Source organism: Macrotis lagotis, chromosome X, assembly GCF_037893015.1.
Source record: "Macrotis lagotis isolate mMagLag1 chromosome X, bilby.v1.9.chrom.fasta, whole genome shotgun sequence".
In the NCBI taxonomy this organism is placed as follows: Eukaryota; Metazoa; Chordata; class Mammalia; order Peramelemorphia; family Peramelidae; genus Macrotis; species Macrotis lagotis.
The window spans coordinates 2,773,500-2,794,638 of record NC_133666.1 but is presented as its reverse complement, the minus strand read 5'-3'; the positions used below and the strand labels follow the sequence as shown (position 1 = coordinate 2,794,638).

At 35.5% G+C, this 21,139-nt stretch overlaps 1 long non-coding RNA gene across 16 annotated transcripts in view; it reads right to left on the bottom strand.

Moving 5' to 3' along the window:
• Positions 1-21: 21 nt before the first annotated feature.
• Positions 22-21,139, bottom strand: part of LOC141502482 (uncharacterized) — a 43,702-nt gene continuing 22,584 nt past the window's right edge. For 4 of the 16 annotated variants that reach the window (XR_012472536.1, XR_012472541.1, XR_012472537.1 and 1 more), the window contains 12 exons: positions 20,047-20,134; positions 18,296-18,404; positions 16,989-17,076; positions 15,239-15,326; positions 13,910-13,997; positions 12,134-12,242; positions 10,827-10,914; positions 9,055-9,163; positions 7,741-7,828; positions 4,301-4,409; positions 2,992-3,079; positions 22-1,329 (listed from right to left, as the gene is read on the bottom strand). This is a non-coding gene — a long non-coding RNA (uncharacterized LOC141502482). Of the gene's footprint in view, positions 1,330-2,991; positions 3,080-4,221; positions 4,410-6,087; positions 6,176-7,740; positions 7,829-8,975; positions 9,164-10,826; positions 10,915-12,054; positions 12,243-13,909; positions 13,998-15,138; positions 15,327-16,988; positions 17,077-18,295; positions 18,405-20,046; positions 20,135-21,139 lie in introns of those variants that run through there. The other 12 variants (XR_012472544.1, XR_012472547.1, XR_012472546.1 and 9 more) reach the window with 12 other exon arrangements.

The window sequence follows — 21,139 nt, the reverse complement described above, 5'->3', positions numbered from 1 at the left end:
AAAAAAGAAAAAAAAAGAGAGAAAAGATGTCATAGGTGCAACTTTTTATTGGCTATGATTTTTACACACCCAATTATTTTGTACATAGACAGGTCTGAGTACGTTAGATCTTGTAGCAGATTTAGGGACCTACGGAGAAAAACACATGTTGATGCGTATACAGACACATGTACACTTCAGGCCACTAATATAAGGGTGTATAATATGAAATAAGCATTAACATTGATATAACTGTTCTTACCAAAGATATCATGATATAATTATAAGATATATATGGAGGCCATAAATACAGGTTTATTTAATATGTAAAAAATTTTTAAATGGTTATAGTTCATTTCACCAAACTACATGGTGATATAATTATTATATGTATGCTGAGCGAAGTGTAGACTGAAGCGTGTGTATTTTTGTATAGGTATTTTGATGTAGCTGTAGTGGTGAGTATGTGTATTGATCCATGTGAATACTGAGGGAAGTATATGCTTGGCAGAGATGATAGTGGAATAAGTATATTGAGGAATGTGGACACATCCATGGGTATATAGAAGAATGTATGTTAATGTGTCTATTCTCTTAAGCTATCCTAAGATGACATTTTCACTGCATATGATTCGCTACACACCTCATTGATTTGTACATATACATCTCTTGTATACCAGATCTTGTCCTAGATATGGGGACCTACAGAGAAATATATGTACTGAATATATGCACACACATGTAGATGTGTCCAAGGGCACAGACCAATGTCTGCAGACAAACACAAACATACATGAGTGAAGTGCTTATTTGCATCCACGTTTGCACACTAAAACAGTTATATTTATTGCTACGAATATATTGATTTCATATTAAATTAGTATAAAAAATGATATATATTTTTTCATGTAACAAACACTATCATGATAAAATTAGAATATGTGTCTTGTTGTAGGTGTGTATTGATGTATGTGTAGTGGTGAATGTGTATATTGAGGCATATGTATGGGCATGAGTGTCTATTGAGCCTTGAGAATACAGAGGTATATATATATATATGTATATAACAAACAAAGGTAGCTAAGTAATATGTATACTGAGGCATCTGTACTGATGCAGATATATATTCAAGAATATATCTTAAAGCATGTCTATATTGATACATAGATACTGAGCCATGTATTCTATTAAGATGCCACAGGTGGGGGGGGGGCAGATAGGTGTCCCAGTGGATACAGCACCAGCCCTGGATTCAGGAGTAGCTCAGTTCAAATCCGGCTTCAGACACTTAATCATCACGGTGCTGCGTGGCCTTGGAAAAGTCACTTAAGCCCACTGCCTTGCAAAAACCTAAAAAAAAAAAAAAAAAAGAAAAAAGATGTCATAGGTACAACTTTTCATAGGGTATGATTTCAGGCACCGCCAAATACTTTGTACATAGACAGGTCTCAGTACGTTAGATCTGCTAGCAGATATAGGTACCTACATAGAAAAACACACCTTGATGCGTATACAAACACAGGTACATTTCAGGCCATTAATATAGGGGTGTTCAATATGAAATAAACATTAACATTGCTATAACTGTCCATACAAAGGATATCCTGATAGAATTATAAGGTGGATATTGAGACAAGTGTATTTTGATGAATGTGCACTGATCCATGGGTATGTCTATGCAAGACTATTGAGGCATGAGAATACACGGGCATGTATATGGCATGCACAAGTATATTTTTAATATGTATATGAATGCAAGTGTATGGGAGCATGACTGTATTCATGAATGAATATTGATCCACGAATTCTCTTGACATATCAGAGGTGCCACTTTTCACTGAATATGATTAGGTACACCCCCAATTATTTCGTACATATACATGCCTGGGTACATTACATCAGGTACCAGATTTCGGGACCTACACATAAAAGTACCTAATGTATGCACCCACTTGTAGATGTATCCAAGTGCACTGAACAATCCGTGCAGAAAAGTAGGTACATAACTAAATGCATTGCTTATATCCTGATATGTTTTTATACAACCACAGGCATCTATGTTACCATAATTACAGGTTTATTTAATAAGTAAAAAATTTAGAAATGGATATATTTTTGAACTTCACCAAACGAAATCGTGATATAATTATTATAGGTATACGGAGCCAAGCGTAGACTGAAGCGTGTGTATTTTTGTATACCTATTTTGATGTAGCTGTAGTGGTGAGTATGTGTATTGATCCATGTGAATACTGAGGGAAGTATATGGCTGGCAGAGATGAGAGTCGAATAAGTATATTGAGGAATGTTTACACATCCATGGGTATATAGAAGAATGTATGTTAATGTGTCTATTCTCTTAAGCTATCCTAAGGTGACATTTTCGTTGTATATGATTCGCTACACACCTGATTGATTAGTACATATACATCTCTTGTATACCAGATCTTGTCTCAGATATGGGGACCTATACAGAAATATATGTACTGAATGTGTGCACACGCATGTAGATGTGTCCAAGGGCACAGACCAATGTGTGCAGACAAGCACAAACATACATGGATGAACTGCTTATGTGCATCCACGTTTGCATACCAAAACAGTTATATTTATTGCTATAAATATACAGATTTCATATTAAATTAATATAAAAATGACATATTATTCATATAACAAACACTATCACGATAAAATTAGAATATGTATCTTTGTGTAGGTGTGTAGTAATGCATGTGTAGTGATGAATGTGTATATTGAGGCACATGTATGGGCATTAGTGTCTATTGAGCCATGAGAATATGGAGGTATGTATATAACACACAAAGTTAGCTAAGTAATATGTGTACTGAGGCATGTATACTGATGCATATGTAAATTCAAGAATATATCTTAACGCATGTCTATGTTGATACATAGATACTGATCCATATATCCTATTAAGATGACACAGGTGGGAGGGGCGGCGGCTAGGTGGTCCAGTGGATACAGCACCAGCCCTGGAGTCAGGAGTACCTCAGTTCAAATCTGGCTTCAGATACTTAATCATCATGGTGCTGGGTGGCCTTCGACAAGTCACTTCAACCTACTACCTTGCAAAAACCTAAAAAAGAAAAAAAAAGAGAGAAAAGATGTCATAGGTGCAACTTTTTATTGGCTATGATTTTTACACACCCAATTATTTTGTACATAGACAGGTCTGAGTACGTTAGATCTTGTAGCAGATTTAGGGACCTACAGAGAAAAACACATGTTGATGCGTATACAGACACATGTACACTTCAGGCCACTAATATAAGGGTGTATAATATGAAATAAGCATTAACATTGATATAACTGTTCTTACCAAAGATATCATGATATAATTATAAGATATATATGGAGGCCATAAATACAGGTTTATTTAATATGTAAAAAATTTTTAAATGGTTATAGTTCATTTCACCAAACTACATGGTGATATAATTATTATATGTATGCTGAGCGAAGTGTAGACTGAAGCGTGTGTATTTTTGTATAGGTATTTTGATGTAGCTGTAGTGGTGAGTATGTGTATTGATCCATGTGAATACTGAGGGAAGTATATGCTTGGCAGAGATGATAGTGGAATAAGTATATTGAGGAATGTGGACACATCCATGGGTATATAGAAGAATGTATGTTAATGTGTCTATTCTCTTAAGCTATCCTAAGATGACATTTTCACTGCATATGATTCGCTACACACCTCATTGATTTGTACATATACATCTCTTGTATACCAGATCTTGTCCCAGATATGGGGACCTACAGAGAAATATATGTACTGAATATATGCACACACATGTAGATGTGTCCAAGGGCACAGACCAATGTCTGCAGACAAACACAAACATACATGAGTGAAGTGCTTATTTGGATCCACGTTTGCATACTAAAACAGTTATATTTATTGCTACGAATATATTGATTTCATATTAAATTAGTATAAAAAATGATATATATTTTTTCATGTAACAAACACTATCATGATAAAATTAGAATATGTGTCTTGTTGTAGGTGTGTATTGATGTATGTGTAGTGGTGAATGTGTATATTGAGGCATATGTATGGGCATGAGTGTCTATTGAGCCATGAGAATACAGAGGTATATATATATATGTATATAACAAACAAAGGTAGCTAAGTAATATGTATACTGAGGCATCTGTACTGATGCAGATATATATTCAAGAATATATCTTAAAGCAAGTCTATATTGATACATAGATACTGAGCCATGTATTCTATTAAGATGCCACAGGTGGGGGGCGGGGCAGATAGGTGTCCCAGTGGATACAGCACCAGCCCTGGATTCAGGAGTAGCTCAGTTCAAATCCGGCTTCAGACACTTAATCATCACGGTGCTGCGTGGCCTTGGAAAAGTCACTTAAGCCCACTGCCTTGCAAAAACCTAAAAAAAAAAAAAAAAAAAGAGAAAAAAGATGTCATAGGTACAACTTTTCATAGGGTATGATTTGAGGCACCGCCAATTACTTTGTACATAGGCAGGTCTCAGTCCGTTAGATCTTGTAGCAGATATAGGGACCTACATAGAAAAACACATCTTGATGCGTATACAAACACAGGTACATTTCAGGCCATTAATATAGGGGTGTTCAATATGAAATAAACATTAACATTGCTATAACTGTCCATACAAAGGATATCCTGATAGAATTATAAGGTGGATATTGAGACAAGTGTATTTTGATGAATGTGCACTGATCCATGGGTATGTCTATGCAAGACTATTGAGGCATGAGAATACACGGGCATGTATATGGCATGCACAAGTATATTTTTAATATGTATATTAATGCAAGTGTATGGGAGCATGACTGTATTCATGAATGAATATTGATCCACGAATTCTCTTGACATATCAGAGGTGCCACTTTTCACTGAATATGATTAGGTACACCCCCAATTATTTCGTACATATACATGCCTGGGTACATTACATCTGGTACCAGATTTCGGGACCTACACATAAAAGTACCTAATGTATGCACCCACTTGTAGATGTATCCAAGTGCACTGAACAATCCGTGCAGAAAAGTAGGTACATAACTAAATGCATTGCTTAAATCCTGATATGTTTTTATACAACCACAGGCATCTATGTTACCATAATTACAGGTTTATTTAATAAGTAAAAAATTTAGAAATGGATATATTTTTGAACTTCACCAAACGAAATCGTGATATAATTATTATAGGTATACGGAGCCAAGCGTAGACTGAAGCGTGTGTATTTTTGTATACCTATTTTGATGTAGCTGTAGTGGTGAGTATGTGTATTGATCCATGTGAATACTGAGGGAAGTATATGGCTGGCAGAGATGAGAGTCGAATAAGTATATTGAGGAATGTTTACACATCCATGGGTATATAGAAGAATGTATGTTAATGTGTCTATTCTCTTAAGCTATCCTAAGGTGACATTTTCCTTGTATATGATTCGCTACACACCTGATTGATTAGTACATATACATCTCTTGTATACCAGATCTTGTCTCAGATATGGGGACCTATACAGAAATATATGTACTGAATGTATGCACACATATGTAGATGTGTCCAAGGGCACAGACCAATGTCTGCAGACAAACACAAACATACATGAGTGAAGTGCTTATTTGCATCCACGTTTGCATACTAAAACAGTTATATTTATTGCTATGAATATATTGATTTCATATTAAATTAGTATAAAAAATGATATATTTGTTCATATAACAAACACTATCATGATAAAATTAGAATATGTATCTTGGTGTAGGTGTGTATTGATGTATGTGTAGTGGTGAATGTGTATATTGAGGCATATGTATGGACATGAGTGTCTATTGAGCCATGAGAATACAGAGGTATATATATATATAAAACAAACAAAGGTAGCTAAGTAATATGTATACTGAGGCATCTGTACTGATGCATATGTATATTCAAGAATATATCTTAAAGCATGTCTATATTGATACATAGATACTGATCCATGTATCCTATTAAGATGACACAGGTGGGGGGGGGGCGGCGGCGGCTAGGTGGTCCAGTGGATACAGCACGAGCCCTGGAGTCAGGAGTACCTCAGTTCAAATCTGGCTTCAGACACGTAATCATCATGGTGCTGGGTGGCCTTTGACAAGTCACTTCAACCTACTACCTTGCAAAAACCTAAAAAAGAAAAAAAAAAGAGAGAAAAGATGTCATAGGTGCAACTTTTTATTGGCTATGATTTTTACACACCCAATTATTTTGTACATAGACAGGTCTGAGTACGTTAGATCTTGTAGCAGATTTAGGGACCTACAGAGAAAAACACATGTTGATGCGTATACAGACACATGTACACTTCAGGCCACTAATATAAGGGTGTATAATATGAAATAAGCATTAACATTGATATAACTGTTCTTACCAAAGATATCATGATATAATTATAAGATATATATGGAGGCCATAAATACAGGTTTATTTAATATGTAAAAAATTTTTAAATGGTTATAGTTCATTTCACAAAACTACATGGTGATAGAATTATTATATGTATGCTGAGCGAAGTGTAGACTGAAGCGTGTGTATTTTTGTATAGGTATTTTGATGTAGCTGTACTGGTGAGTATGTGTATTGATCCATGTGAATACTGAGGGAAGTATATGCTTGGCAGAGATGAGAGTCGAATAAGTATATTGAGGAATGTGGACACATCCATGGGTATATAGAAGAATGTATGTTAATGTGTCTATTCTCTTAAGCTATCCTAAGGTGACATTTTCCTTGTATGTTACCATAATTACAGGTTTATTTAATAAGTAAAACATTTAGAAATGGATATATTTTTGAACTTCACCAAACGAAATTGTGATATAATTACTATAGTTATACGGAGCCAAGCGTAGACTGAAGCGTGTGTATTTTTGTATACCTATTTTGATGTAGCTGTAGTGGTGAGTATGTGTATTGATCCATGTGAATACTGAGGGAAGTATATGGCTGGCAGAGATGAGAGTCGAATAAGTATATTGAGGAATGTTTACACATCCATGGGTATATAGAAGAAGGTATGTTAATGTGTCTATTCTCTTAAGCTATCCTAAGGTGACATTTTCCTTGTATATGATTCGCTACACACCTGATTGATTAGTACATATACATCTCTTGTATACCAGATCTTGTCTCAGATATGGGGACCTATACAGAAATATATGTACTGAATGTGTGCACACGCATGTAGATGTGTCCAAGGGCACAGACCAATGTGTGCAGACAAGCACAAACATACATGGATGAACTGCTTATGTGCATCCACGTTTGCATACCAAAACAGTTATATTTATTGCTATAAATATACAGATTTCATATTAAATTAATATAAAAATGACATATTATTCATATAACAAACACTATCACGATACAATTAGAATATGTATCTTTGTGTAGGTGTGTAGTGATGCATGTGTAGTGATGAATGTGTATATTGAGGCACATGTATGGGCATGAGTGTCTATTGAGCCATGAGAATATGGAGGTATGTATATAACACACAAAGTTAGCTAAGTAATATGTGTACTGAGGCATGTATACTGATGCATATGTATATTCAAGAATATATCTTAACGCATGTCTATGTTGATACATAGATACTGATCCATGTATCCTATTAAGATGACACAGGTGGGGGGGGGGGGGGCGGCTAGGTGGTCCAGTGGATACAGCACGAGCCCTGGAGTCAGGAGTACCTCAGTTCAAATCTGGCTTCAGATACTTAATCATCATGGTGCTGGGTGGCCTTCGACAAGTCACTTCAACCTACTACCTTGCAAAAACCTAAAAAAGAAAAAAAAAAGAGAGAAAAGATGTCATAGGTGCAACTTTTTATTGGCTATGATTTTTACACACCCAATTATTTTCTACATAGACAGGTCTGAGTACGTTAGATCTTGTAGCAGATTTAGGGACCTACGGAGAAAAACACATGTTGATGCGTATACAGACACATGTACACTTCAGGCCACTGATATAAGGGTGTATAATATGAAATAAGCATTAACATTGATATAACTGTTCTTACCAAAGATATCATGATATAATTATAAGATATATATGGAGGCCATAAATACAGGTTTATTTAATATGTAAAAAATTTTTAAATGGTTATAGTTCATTTCACAAAACTACATGGTGAAAGAATTATTATATGTATGCTGAGCGAAGTGTAGACTAAAGCGTGTGTATTTTTCTATAGGTATTTTGATGTAGCTGTAGTGGTGAGTATGTGTATTGATCCATATGAATACTGAGGGAAGTATATGCTTGGCAGAGATGATAGTAGAATAAGTATATTGAGGAATGTGGACACATCCATGGGTATATAGAAGAATGTATGTTAATGTGTCTATTCTCTTAAGCTATCCTAAGATGACATTTTCACTGCATATGATTCGCTACACACCTCATTGATTTGTACATATACATCTCTTGTATACCAGATCTTGTCCCAGATATGGGGACCTACAGAGAAATATATGTACTGAATATATGCACACACATGTAGATGTGTCCAAGGGCACAGACCAATGTCTGCAGACAAACACAAACATACATGAGTGAAGTGCTTATTTGCATCCACGTTTGCACACTAAAACAGTTATATTTATTGCTACGAATATATTGATTTCATATTAAATTAGTATAAAAAATGATATATATTTTTTCATGTAACAAACACTATCATGATAAAATTAGAATATGTGTCTTGTTGTAGGTGTGTATTGATGTATGTGTAGTGGTGAATGTGTATATTGAGGCATATGTATGGGCATGAGTGTCTATTGAGCCTTGAGAATACAGAGGTATATATATATATATATGTATATAACAAACAAAGGTAGCTAAGTAATATGTATACTGAGGCATCTGTACTGATGCAGATATATATTCAAGAATATATCTTAAAGCATGTCTATATTGATACATAGATACTGAGCCATGTATTCTATTAAGATGCCACAGGTGGGGGGCGGGGCAGATAGGTGTCCCAGTGGATACAGCACCAGCCCTGGATTCAGGAGTAGCTCAGTTCAAATCCGGCTTCAGACACTTAATCATCACGGTGCTGCGTGGCCTTGGAAAAGTCACTTAAGCCCACTGCCTTGCAAAAACCTAAAAAACAAAAAAAAAAGAGAAAAAAGATGTCATACGTACAACTTTTCATAGGGTATGATTTGAGGCACCGCCAATTACTTTGTACATAGGCAGGTCTCAGTACGTTAGATCTTGTAGCAGATATAGGGAGCTACATAGAAAAACACATCTTGATGCGTATACAAACACAGGTACATTTCAGGCCATTAATATAGGGGTGTTCAATATGAAATAAACATTAACATTGCTATAACTGTCCATACAAAGGATATCCTGATAGAATTAGAAGGTGGATATTGAGACAAGTGTATTTTGATGAATGTGCACTGATCCATGGGTATGTCTATGCAAGACTATTGAGGCATGAGAATACACGGGCATGTATATGGCATGCACAAGTATATTTTTAATATGTATATTAATGCAAGTGTATGGGAGCATGACTGTATTCATGAATGAATATTGATCCACGAATTCTCTTGACATATCAGAGGTGCCACTTTTCACTGAATATGATTAGGTACACCCCCAATTATTTCGTACATATACATGCCTGGGTACATTACATCAGGTACCAGATTTCGGGACCTACACATAAAAGTACCTAATGTATGCACCCACTTGTAGATGTATCCAAGTGCACTGAACAATCAGTGCAGAAAAGTAGGTACATAACTAAATGCATTGCTTATATCCTGATATGTTTTTATACAACCACAGGCATCTATGTTACCATAATTACAGGTTTATTTAATAAGTAAAAAATTTAGAAATGGATATATTTTTGAACTTCACCAAACGAAATCGTGATATAATTATTATAGGTATACGGAGCCAAGCGTAGACTGAAGCGTGTGTATTTTTGTATACCTATTTTGATGTAGCTGTAGTGGTGAGTATGTGTATTGATCCATGTGAATACTGAGGGAAGTATATGGCTGGCAGAGATGAGAGTCGAATAAGTATATTGAGGAATGTTTACACATCCATGGGTATATAGAAGAATGTATGTTAATGTGTCTATTCTCTTAAGCTATCCTAAGGTGACATTTTCGTTGTATATGATTCGCTACACACCTGATTGATTAGTACATATACATCTCTTGTATACCAGATCTTGTCTCAGATATGGGGACCTATACAGAAATATATGGACTGAATGTGTGCACACGCATGTAGATGTGTCCAAGGGCACAGACCAATGTGTGCAGACAAGCACAAACATACATGGATGAACTGCTTATGTGCATCCACGTTTGCATACCAAAACAGTTATATTTATTGCTATAAATATACAGATTTCATATTAAATTAATATAAAAATGACATATTATTCATATAACAAACACTATCACGATAAAATTAGAATATGTATCTTTGTGTAGGTGTGTAGTGATGCATGTGTAGTGATGAATGTGTATATTGAGGCACATGTATGGGCATGAGTGTCTATTGAGCCATGAGAATATGGAGGTATGTATATAACACACAAAGTTAGCTAAGTAATATGTGTACTGAGGCATGTATACTGATGCATATGTATATTCAAGAATATATCTTAACGCATGTCTATGTTGATACATAGATACTGATCCATGTATCCTATTAAGATGACACAGGTGGGGGGGGCGGCGGCTAGGTGGTCCAGTGGATACAGCACGAGCCCTGGAGTCAGGAGTACCTCAGTTCAAATCTGGCTTCAGATACTTAATCATCATGGTGCTGGGTGGCCTTCGACAAGTCACTTCAACCTACTACCTTGCAAAAACCTAAAAAAGAAAAAAAAAGAGAGAAAAGATGTCATAGGTGCAACTTTTTATTGGCTATGATTTTTACACACCCAATTATTTTGTACATAGACAGGTCTGAGTACGTTAGATCTTGTAGCAGATTTAGGGACCTACAGAGAAAAACACATGTTGATGCGTATACAGACACATGTACACTTCAGGCCACTAATATAAGGGTGTATAATATGAAATAAGCATTAACATTGATATAACTGTTCTTACCAAAGATATCATGATATAATTATAAGATATATATGGAGGCCATAAATACAGGTTTATTTAATATGTAAAAAATTTTTAAATGGTTATAGTTCATTTCACCAAACTACATGGTGATATAATTATTATATGTATGCTGAGCGAAGTGTAGACTGAAGCGTGTGTATTTTTGTATAGGTATTTTCATGTAGCTGTACTGGTGAGTATGTGTATTGATCCATGTGAATACTGAGGGAAGTATATGCTTGGCAGAGATGATAGTGGAATAAGTATATTGAGGAATGTGGACACATCCATGGGTATATAGAAGAATGTATGTTAATGTGTCTATTCTCTTAAGCTATCCTAAGATGACATTTTCACTGCATATGATTCGCTACACACCTCATTGATTTGTACATATACATCTCTTGTATACCAGATCTTGTCCCAGATATGGGGACCTACAGAGAAATATATGTACTGAATATATGTACACACATGTAGATGTGTCCAAGGGCACAGACCAATGTCTGCAGACAAACACAAACATACATGAGTGAAGTGCTTATTTGCATCCACGTTTGCATACTAAAACAGTTATATTTATTGCTACGAATATATTGATTTCATATTAAATTAGTATAAAAAATGATATATATTTTTTCATGTAACAAACACTATCATGATAAAATTAGAATATGTGTCTTGTTGTAGGTGTGTATTGATGTATGTGTAGTGGTGAATGTGTATATTGAGGCATATGTATGGGCATGAGTGTCTATTGAGCCATGAGAATACAGAGGTATATATATATGTATATAACAAACAAAGGTAGCTAAGTAATATGTATACTGAGGCATCTGTACTGATGCAGATATATATTCAAGAATATATCTTAAAGCAAGTCTATATTGATACATAGATACTGAGCCATGTATTCTATTAAGATGCCACAGGTGGGGGGCGGGGCAGATAGGTGTCCCAGTGGATACAGCACCAGCCCTGGATTCAGGAGTAGCTCAGTTCAAATCCGGCTTCAGACACTTAATCATCACGGTGCTGCGTGGCCTTGGAAAAGTCACTTAAGCCCACTGCCTTGCAAAAACCTAAAAAACAAAAAAAAAAGAGAAAAAAGATCTCATAGGTACAACTTTTCATAGGGTATGATTTGAGGCACCGCCAATTACTTTGTACATAGGCAGGTCTCAGTACGTTAGATCTTGTAGCAGATATAGGGACCTACATAGAAAAACTCATCTTGATGCGTATACAAACACAGGTACATTTCAGGCCATTAATATAGGGGTGTTCAATATGAAATAAACATTAACATTGCTATAACTGTCCATACAAAGGATATCCTGATAGAATTATAAGATGGATATTGAGACAAGTGTATTTTGATGAATGTGCACTGATCCATGGGTATGTCTATGCAAGACTATTGAGGCATGAGAATACACGGGCATGTATATGGCATGCACAAGTATATTTTTAATATGTATATTAATGCAAGTGTATGGAAGCATGACTGTATTCATGAATGAATATTGATCCACGAATTCTCTTGACATATCAGAGGTGCCACTTTTCACTGAATATGATTAGGTACACCCCCAATTATTTCGTACATATACATGCCTGGGTACATTACATCAGGTACCAGATTTCGGGACCTACACATAAAAGTACCTAATGTATGCACCCACTTGTAGATGTATCCAAGTGCACTGAACAATCCGTGCAGAAAAGTAGGTACATAACTAAATGCATTGCTTATATCCTGATATGTTTTTATACAACCACAGGCATCTATGTTACCATAATTACAGGTTTATTTAATAAGTAAAAAATTTAGAAATGGATATATTTTTGAACTTCACCAAACGAAATCGTGATATAATTATTATAGGTATACGGAGCCAAGCGTAGACTGAAGCGTGTGTATTTTTGTATACCTATTTTGATGTAGCTGTAGTGGTGAGTATGTGTATTGATCCATGTGAATACTGAGGGAAGTATATGGCTGGCAGAGATGAGAGTCGAATAAGTATATTGAGGAATGTTTACACATCCATGGGTATATGGAAGAATGTATGTTAATGTTTCTATTCTCTTAAGCTATCCTAAGGTGACATTTTCCTTGTATATGATTCGCTACACACCTGATCGATTAGTACATATACATCTCTTGTATACCAGATCTTGTCTCAGATATGGGGACCTATACAGAAATATATGTACTGCATGTGTGCACACGCATGTAGATGTGTCCAAGGGCACAGACCAATGTGTGCAGACAAGCACAAACATACATGGATGAACTGCTTATGTGCATCCACGTTTGCATACCAAAACAGTTATATTTATTGCTATAAATATACAGATTTCATATTAAATTAATATAAAAATGACATATTATTCATATAACAAACACTATCACGATACAATTAGAATATGTATCTTTGTGTAGGTGTGTAGTGATGCATGTGTAGTGATGAATGTGTATATTGAGGCACATGTATGGGCATGAGTGTCTATTGAGCCATGAGAATATGGAGGTATGTATATAACACACAAAGTTAGCTAAGTAATATGTGTACTGAGGCATGTATACTGATGCATATGTATATTCAAGAATATATCTTAACGCATGTCTATGTTGATACATAGATACTGATCCATGTATCCTATTAAGATGACACAGGTGGGGGGGGGGGGCGGCGGCTAGGTGGTCCAGTGGATACAGCACGAGCCCTGGAGTCAGGAGTACCTCAGTTCAAATCTGGCTTCAGATACTTAATCATCATGGTGCTGGGTGGCCTTCGACAAGTCACTTCAACCTACTACCTTGCAAAAACCTAAAAAAGAAAAAAAAAAGAGAGAAAAGATGTCATAGGTGCAACTTTTTATTGGCTATGATTTTTACACACCCAATTATTTTGTACATAGACAGGTCTGAGTACGTTAGATCTTGTAGCAGATTTAGGGACCTACAGAGAAAAACACATGTTGATGCGTATACAGACACATGTACACTTCAGGCCACTAATATAAGGGTGTATAATATGAAATAAGCATTAACATTGATATAACTGTTCTTACCAAAGATATCATGATATAATTATAAGATATATATGGAGGCCATAAATACAGGTTTATTTAATATGTAAAAAATTTTTAAATGGTTATAGTTCATTTCACCAAACTACATGGTGATATAATTATTATATGTATGCTGAGCGAAGTGTAGACTGAAGCGTGTGTATTTTTGTATAGGTATTTTGATGTAGCTGTAGTGGTGAGTATGTGTATTGATCCATGTGAATACTGAGGGAAGTATATGCTTGGCAGAGATGATAGTGGAATAAGTATATTGAGGAATGTGGACACATCCATGGGTATATAGAAGAATGTATGTTAATGTGTCTATTCTCTTAAGCTATCCTAAGATGACATTTTCACTGCATATGATTCGCTACACACCTCATTGATTTGTACATATACATCTCTTGTATACCAGATCTTGTCCTAGATATGGGGACCTACAGAGAAATATATGTACTGAATATATGCACACACATGTAGATGTGTCCAAGGGCACAGACCAATGTCTGCAGACAAACACAAACATACATGAGTGAAGTGCTTATTTGCATCCACGTTTGCATACTAAAACAGTTATATTTATTGCTACGAATATATTGATTTCATATTAAATTAGTATAAAAAATGATATATATTTTTTCATGTAACAAACACTATCATGATAAAATTAGAATATGTATCTTGGAGTAGGTGTGTATTGATGTATGTGTAGAGGTGAATGTGTATATTGAGGCATATGTATGGACATGAGTGTCTATTGAGCCATGAGAATACGGAGGTATGTATATATGTATATAACAAACAAAGGTAGCTAAGTAATATGTATACTGAGGCATCTGTACTGATGCATATGTATATTCAAGAATATATCTTAAAGCATGTCTATATTGATACATAGATACTGAGCCATGTATTCTATTAAGATGCCACAGGTGGGGGGCGGGGCAGATAGGTGTCCCAGTGGATACAGCACCAGCCCTGGATTCAGGAGTACCTCAGTTCAAATCCGGCTTCAGACACTTAATCATCACGGTGCTGCGTGGCCTTGGAAAAGTCACTTAAGCCCACTGCCTTGCAAAAACCTAAAAAACAAAAAAAAAAGAGAAAAAAGATGTCATACGTTCAACTTTTCATAGGGTATGATTTGAGGCACCGCCAATTACTTTGTACATAGGCAGGTCTCAGTACGTTAGATCTTGTAGCAGATATAGGGACCTACATAGAAAAACACATCTTGATGCGTATACAAACACAGGTACATTTCAGGCCATTACTATAGGGGTGTTCAATATGAAATAAACATTAACATTGCTATAACTGTCCATACAAAGGATATCCTGATAGAATTATAAGATGGATATTGAGACAAGTGTATTTTGATGAATGTGCACTGATCCATGGGTATGTCTATGCAAGACTATTGAGGCATGAGAATACACGGGCATGTATATGGCATGCACAAGTATATTTTTAATATGTATATTAATGCAAGTGTATGGGAGCATGACTGTATTCATGAATGAATATTGATCCACGAATTCTCTTGACATATCAGAGGTGCCACTTTTCACTGAATATGATTAGGTACACCCCCAATTATTTCGTACATATACATGCCTGGGTACATTACATCAGGTACCAGATTTCGGGACCTACACATAAAAGTACCTAATGTATGCACCCACTTGTAGATGTATCCAAGTGCACTGAACAATCTGTGCAGAAAAGTAGGTACATAACTAAATGCATTGCTTATATCCTGATATGTTTTTATACAACCACAGGCATCTATATTGCCATAATTACAGGTTTATTTAATACGTAAAAAATTTTGAAATGGATATATTTTTGAACTTCACCAAACGAAATCGTGATATAATTATTATACGTATACGGAACCAAGCGTAGACTGAAGCATGTGTATTTTTGTATACCTATTTTGATGTAGCTGTAGTGGTGAATATGTGTATTGATCCATGTGAATACTGAGGGAAGTATATGGCTGGCAGAGATGCTAGTCCAATAAGTATATTGAGGAATGTGGACACATCCATGGGTATATAGAAGAATGTATGTTAATGTGTCTATTCTCTTAAGCTATCCTAAGGTGACATTTTCGTTGCATATGAATCGCTACACACCTGATTGATTAGTACATATACATCTCTTGTATACCAGATCTTGTCTCAGATATGGGGACCTACACAGAAATATATGTACTGAATGTGTGCACACACATGTAGATGTGCCCAAGGGGACAGACCAATGTGTGCAGACAAGCACAAACATACATGGATGAACATCTCATGTGCATCCACGTTTGCATACTAAAACAGTTATATTTATTGCTATAAATATACAGATTTCATATTAAATTAACTATAAAAATGACATATTATTCATATAACAAACACTATCACGATAAAATTAGAATATGTATCTTTGTGAAGGTGTGTAGTGATGCATGTGTAGTGATGAATGTGTATATTGAGGCACATGTATGGGCATGAGTGTCTATTGAGCCATGAGAATATGGAGGTATGTATATAACACACAAAGGTAGCTAAGTAATATGTTTACTGAGGCATCTGTACTGATGCATATGTATATTCAAGAATATATCTTAAAGCATGTCTATATTGATACATAGATACTAAGCCATGTATTCTATTAAGATGCCACAGGTGGGGGGGGGCGGCTAGGTGGTCCAGTGGATACAGCACCAGCCCTGAAGTCAGGAGTACCTCACTTCAAATCTGGCTTCAGACACTTAATCATCATGGTGCTGTGTGGCCTTCAACAAGTCACGTCAACCTACTACCTTGCAAAAACCTAGAAAAGAAAAAAAAAGAGAGAAAAGATGTAATAGGTGCAAATTTTATTGGGCATGATTTTTGCACACCCAATTATTTTGTACATAGACAGGTCTGAGTACATTAGATCTTGTAGCAGATATAGGGACCTACAGAGAAAAACACATGTTGATGCGTATACAAACACATGTATACTTCAGGCCATTGATATAGGGGTGTATAATATGAAATAAGCATTAACATTGATATAACTGTTCATACAAAAGATATCGTCATATAATTATAAGATATATATATATGGAGGCCATAAATACAGGTTTATTTAATATGTAAAAAATTTTTAAATGCTTATAGTTCATTTCACCAAACTACATGGTGATATAATTCTTATATGTATACTGAGCGAAGTGTAGACTGAAGCGTGTGTATTTTTGTATAGGTATTTTGATGTAGCTGTCGTGGTGAATATGTGTATTGATCCATGTGAATACTGAGGGAAGTATATGCTTGGCAGAGATGATAGTGGAATAAGTATATTGAGGAATGTGGACACATCCATGGGTATATAGAAGAATGTATGTCAATGTGTCTATTCTCTTAAGCTATCCTAAGATGACATTTTCACTGCATATGATTTGCTACACACCTCATTGATTTGTACATATACATCTCTTGTATACCAGATCTTGTCCCAGATATGGGGACCTACAGAGAAATATATCTACTGAATATATGCACACACATGTAGATGTGTCCAAGGGCACAGACCAATGTCTGCAGACAAACACAAACATACATGAGTGAAGTGCTTATTTGCATCCACGTTTGCATACTAAAACAGTTATATTTATTGCTATGAATATATTGATTTCATATTAAATTAGTATAAAAAAATGATATATATTTTTTCATGTAACAAACACTATCATGATAAAATTAGAATATGTGTCTTGTTGTAGGTGTGTATTGATGTATGTGTAGTGGTGAATGTGTATATTGAGGCATATGTATGGGCATGAGTGTCTATTGAGCCATGAGAATACAGATGTGTATATATATGTATATAACAAAGGTAGCTAAGTAATATGTATACTGAGGCATCTGTACTGATGCAGATATATATTCAAGAATATATCTTAAAGCAAGTCTATATTGATACATAGATACTGAGCCATGAATTCTATTAAGATGCCACAGGTGGGGGGCGGGGCAGATAGGTGTCCCAGTGGATACAGCACCAGCCCTGGATTCAGGAGTAGCTCAGTTCAAATCCGGCTTCAGACACTTAATCATCACGGTGCTGCGTGGCCTTGGAAAAGTCACTTAAGCCCACTGCCTTGCAAAAACCTAAAAAACAAAAAAAAAAGAGAAAAAAGATGTCATACGTACAACTTTTCATAGGGTATGATTTGAGGCACCGCCAATTACTTTGTACATAGGCAGGTCTCAGTACGTTAGATCTTGTAGCAGATATAGGGACCTACATAGAAAAACACATCTTGATGCGTATACAAACACAGGTACATTTCAGGCCATTACTATAGGGGTGTTCAATATGAAATAAACATTAACATTGCTATAACTGTCCATACAAAGGATATCCTGATAGAATTATAAGATGGATATTGAGACAAGTGTATTTTGATGAATGTGCATTGATCCATGGGTATGTCTATGCAAGAGTATTGAGGCAACAGAATACACAGGCATGTATATGGCATGCACAAGTATGTTTTTAATATGTATATTCATGCAAGTGTATGGGAGCCTGACTATATTAAAGAACGAATATTGATCCACGAATTCTCTTGACATGTAAGAGGTGCCACTTTTCACTGAATATGATTAGGTACACCCCCAATTATTTTGTACATTACATCTTGAAGCTGATTTGGAGGCCCACAAATAAAAGTACCTAATGTATGCATGCACACGTAGATATATCCAAATGCACTGAACAAGCTGTGCAGAAAAGTATGTACATAACTAAATGCATGGCTTATACCCTCACATATTTTTATACAACCACAGGCATCTATGTTGCCATAAATACAGGTTTGTTTAATATGTAAAAAATTTTAAATTGGATATAGTTGTTCATCTCACCAATTTATATCGTGATATAATTATTATATGTATACTGACCCAAGTGTAGACTGAAGCGTGTGTATTTAGATCTTGTCCCAGATATGGAGACCTACACAGAAATATAGGTACTGAATGTATGCACACAAATGTAGATGTGTCCAAGGGCATGGACCAATGTGTGCAGACAAGCACACATAGTGGAATAAGTATACTGAGGAATGTGGACACATCCATGGGTATATCGAAGAATATATGTTAATGTGTGTATTCTATTAAGATGTCCTAAGGTGCCACTTTTTACTGCAAAAGATTCGCGACACCCCTGATTACTTTGTACATATACATCTCTTGTGTTCATTAGATATTGTACCAGATATGGGCACCTACACACAAATATATGTACTGAATGTGTGCACACACATGCAGATATGTCCAAGTGCACGGACCATGGATGAACTGCTTATGTGCATCCACGTTTCCATACTAAAACAGTTATACTTATTGTTATAAATATAGATATATTTCACATTAAATTAATATACAATTAATATATTTATTCATATAAAAAACACTATCACAAAAAAATTAAAATATGTTATCTTGTTGTAGGTGTGCATTGATGCATGTGTAGTGGTGAATGTGTATATTGAGGCATATGTATAGGCATGAGTGTGTATCGGGCCATGAGAATACAGAGGCATGTATATAACACACAAAGTTAACATAGTAATATGTATACTGAGGCATCTGTACTGATGCATATGTATATTCAAGAATGTATCTAAATGTATGTCTATATTGATACATGGATACTGATCCATGTATTCTATTAAGATGCCACAGGTCGGGGTGTGGCTAGGTGGCCCAGTGGATACAGCACCAGCCTTGGATTCAGGAGTACCTCAGTTCAAATGCGGCTTCAGACACTTAATCATCATGGTGCTTTGTGGCCTTGCACAACTCACTTAAACGTACTGCCTTGCAAAAACCTAAAAAAGAAAAAAAAAAGAAAAAAGGCGTCATAGGTGCAACTAATCACTGGGTATCATTTGTTACACCCCCAAATACTTTGTACATAGACAGGTCTGAGTACATTAGATCTCGTAGCAGATATGGGGACATACATATAAATATGTACACAATGTGTGCACACACATGTTGATGCATATAGAAACACAGGTACATTTCAGGCCATTAATATAGGGGTGTTCAATATGAAATAAACATTAACATTGATATAACTGTTCATACAAAGGATATCCTGATAGAATTATAAGATGGATATTGAGACGTGTATTTTGATGCATGTGCACTGATCCATTCGTATGTCTATGCAAGATTATTGAGGCATGAGAATACACAGGCTTGTATATGGCATGCACAAGTATATTTTTAATATGTATATTAATGCCAGTGTATGGGAGCATGACTATATTCATGAATAAATATTGATCCACGAATTCTCTTGACATATCAGAGGTGACACTTTTCACTGAATATGATTAGGTACACCCCCAATTATTTTGTACATATACGTACATTTCATCTTGTACCAGATTTTGGGACCTACACATAAAAGTACCTAATGTATGCACCCACATGTAGATGTATCCAAGTGCACTGAACAATCCGTGCAGAAAAGTATGTACATACCTAAATGCATTGCTTATATCCTGATATGTTTTTATACAACCACAGGCATCTATGTTGCCATAAATACAGGTTTATTTAATAAGTAAAAAATTTAGAAATGGATATATTTTTGAACTTCACCAAACGAAATCGTGATATAATTATTATAGGTATACGGAGCCAAGCGTAGACTGAAGCGTGTGTATTTTTGCATACATATTTTGATGTAGCTGTAGTCGTGAGTATGTGTATTGATCCATGTGAATACTGAGGGAAGTATATGGCTGGCAGAGATGCTAGTCGAATAAGTATATTGAGGAATGTGGACACATCCATTGGTATATTGAAGAATGTATGTTGAA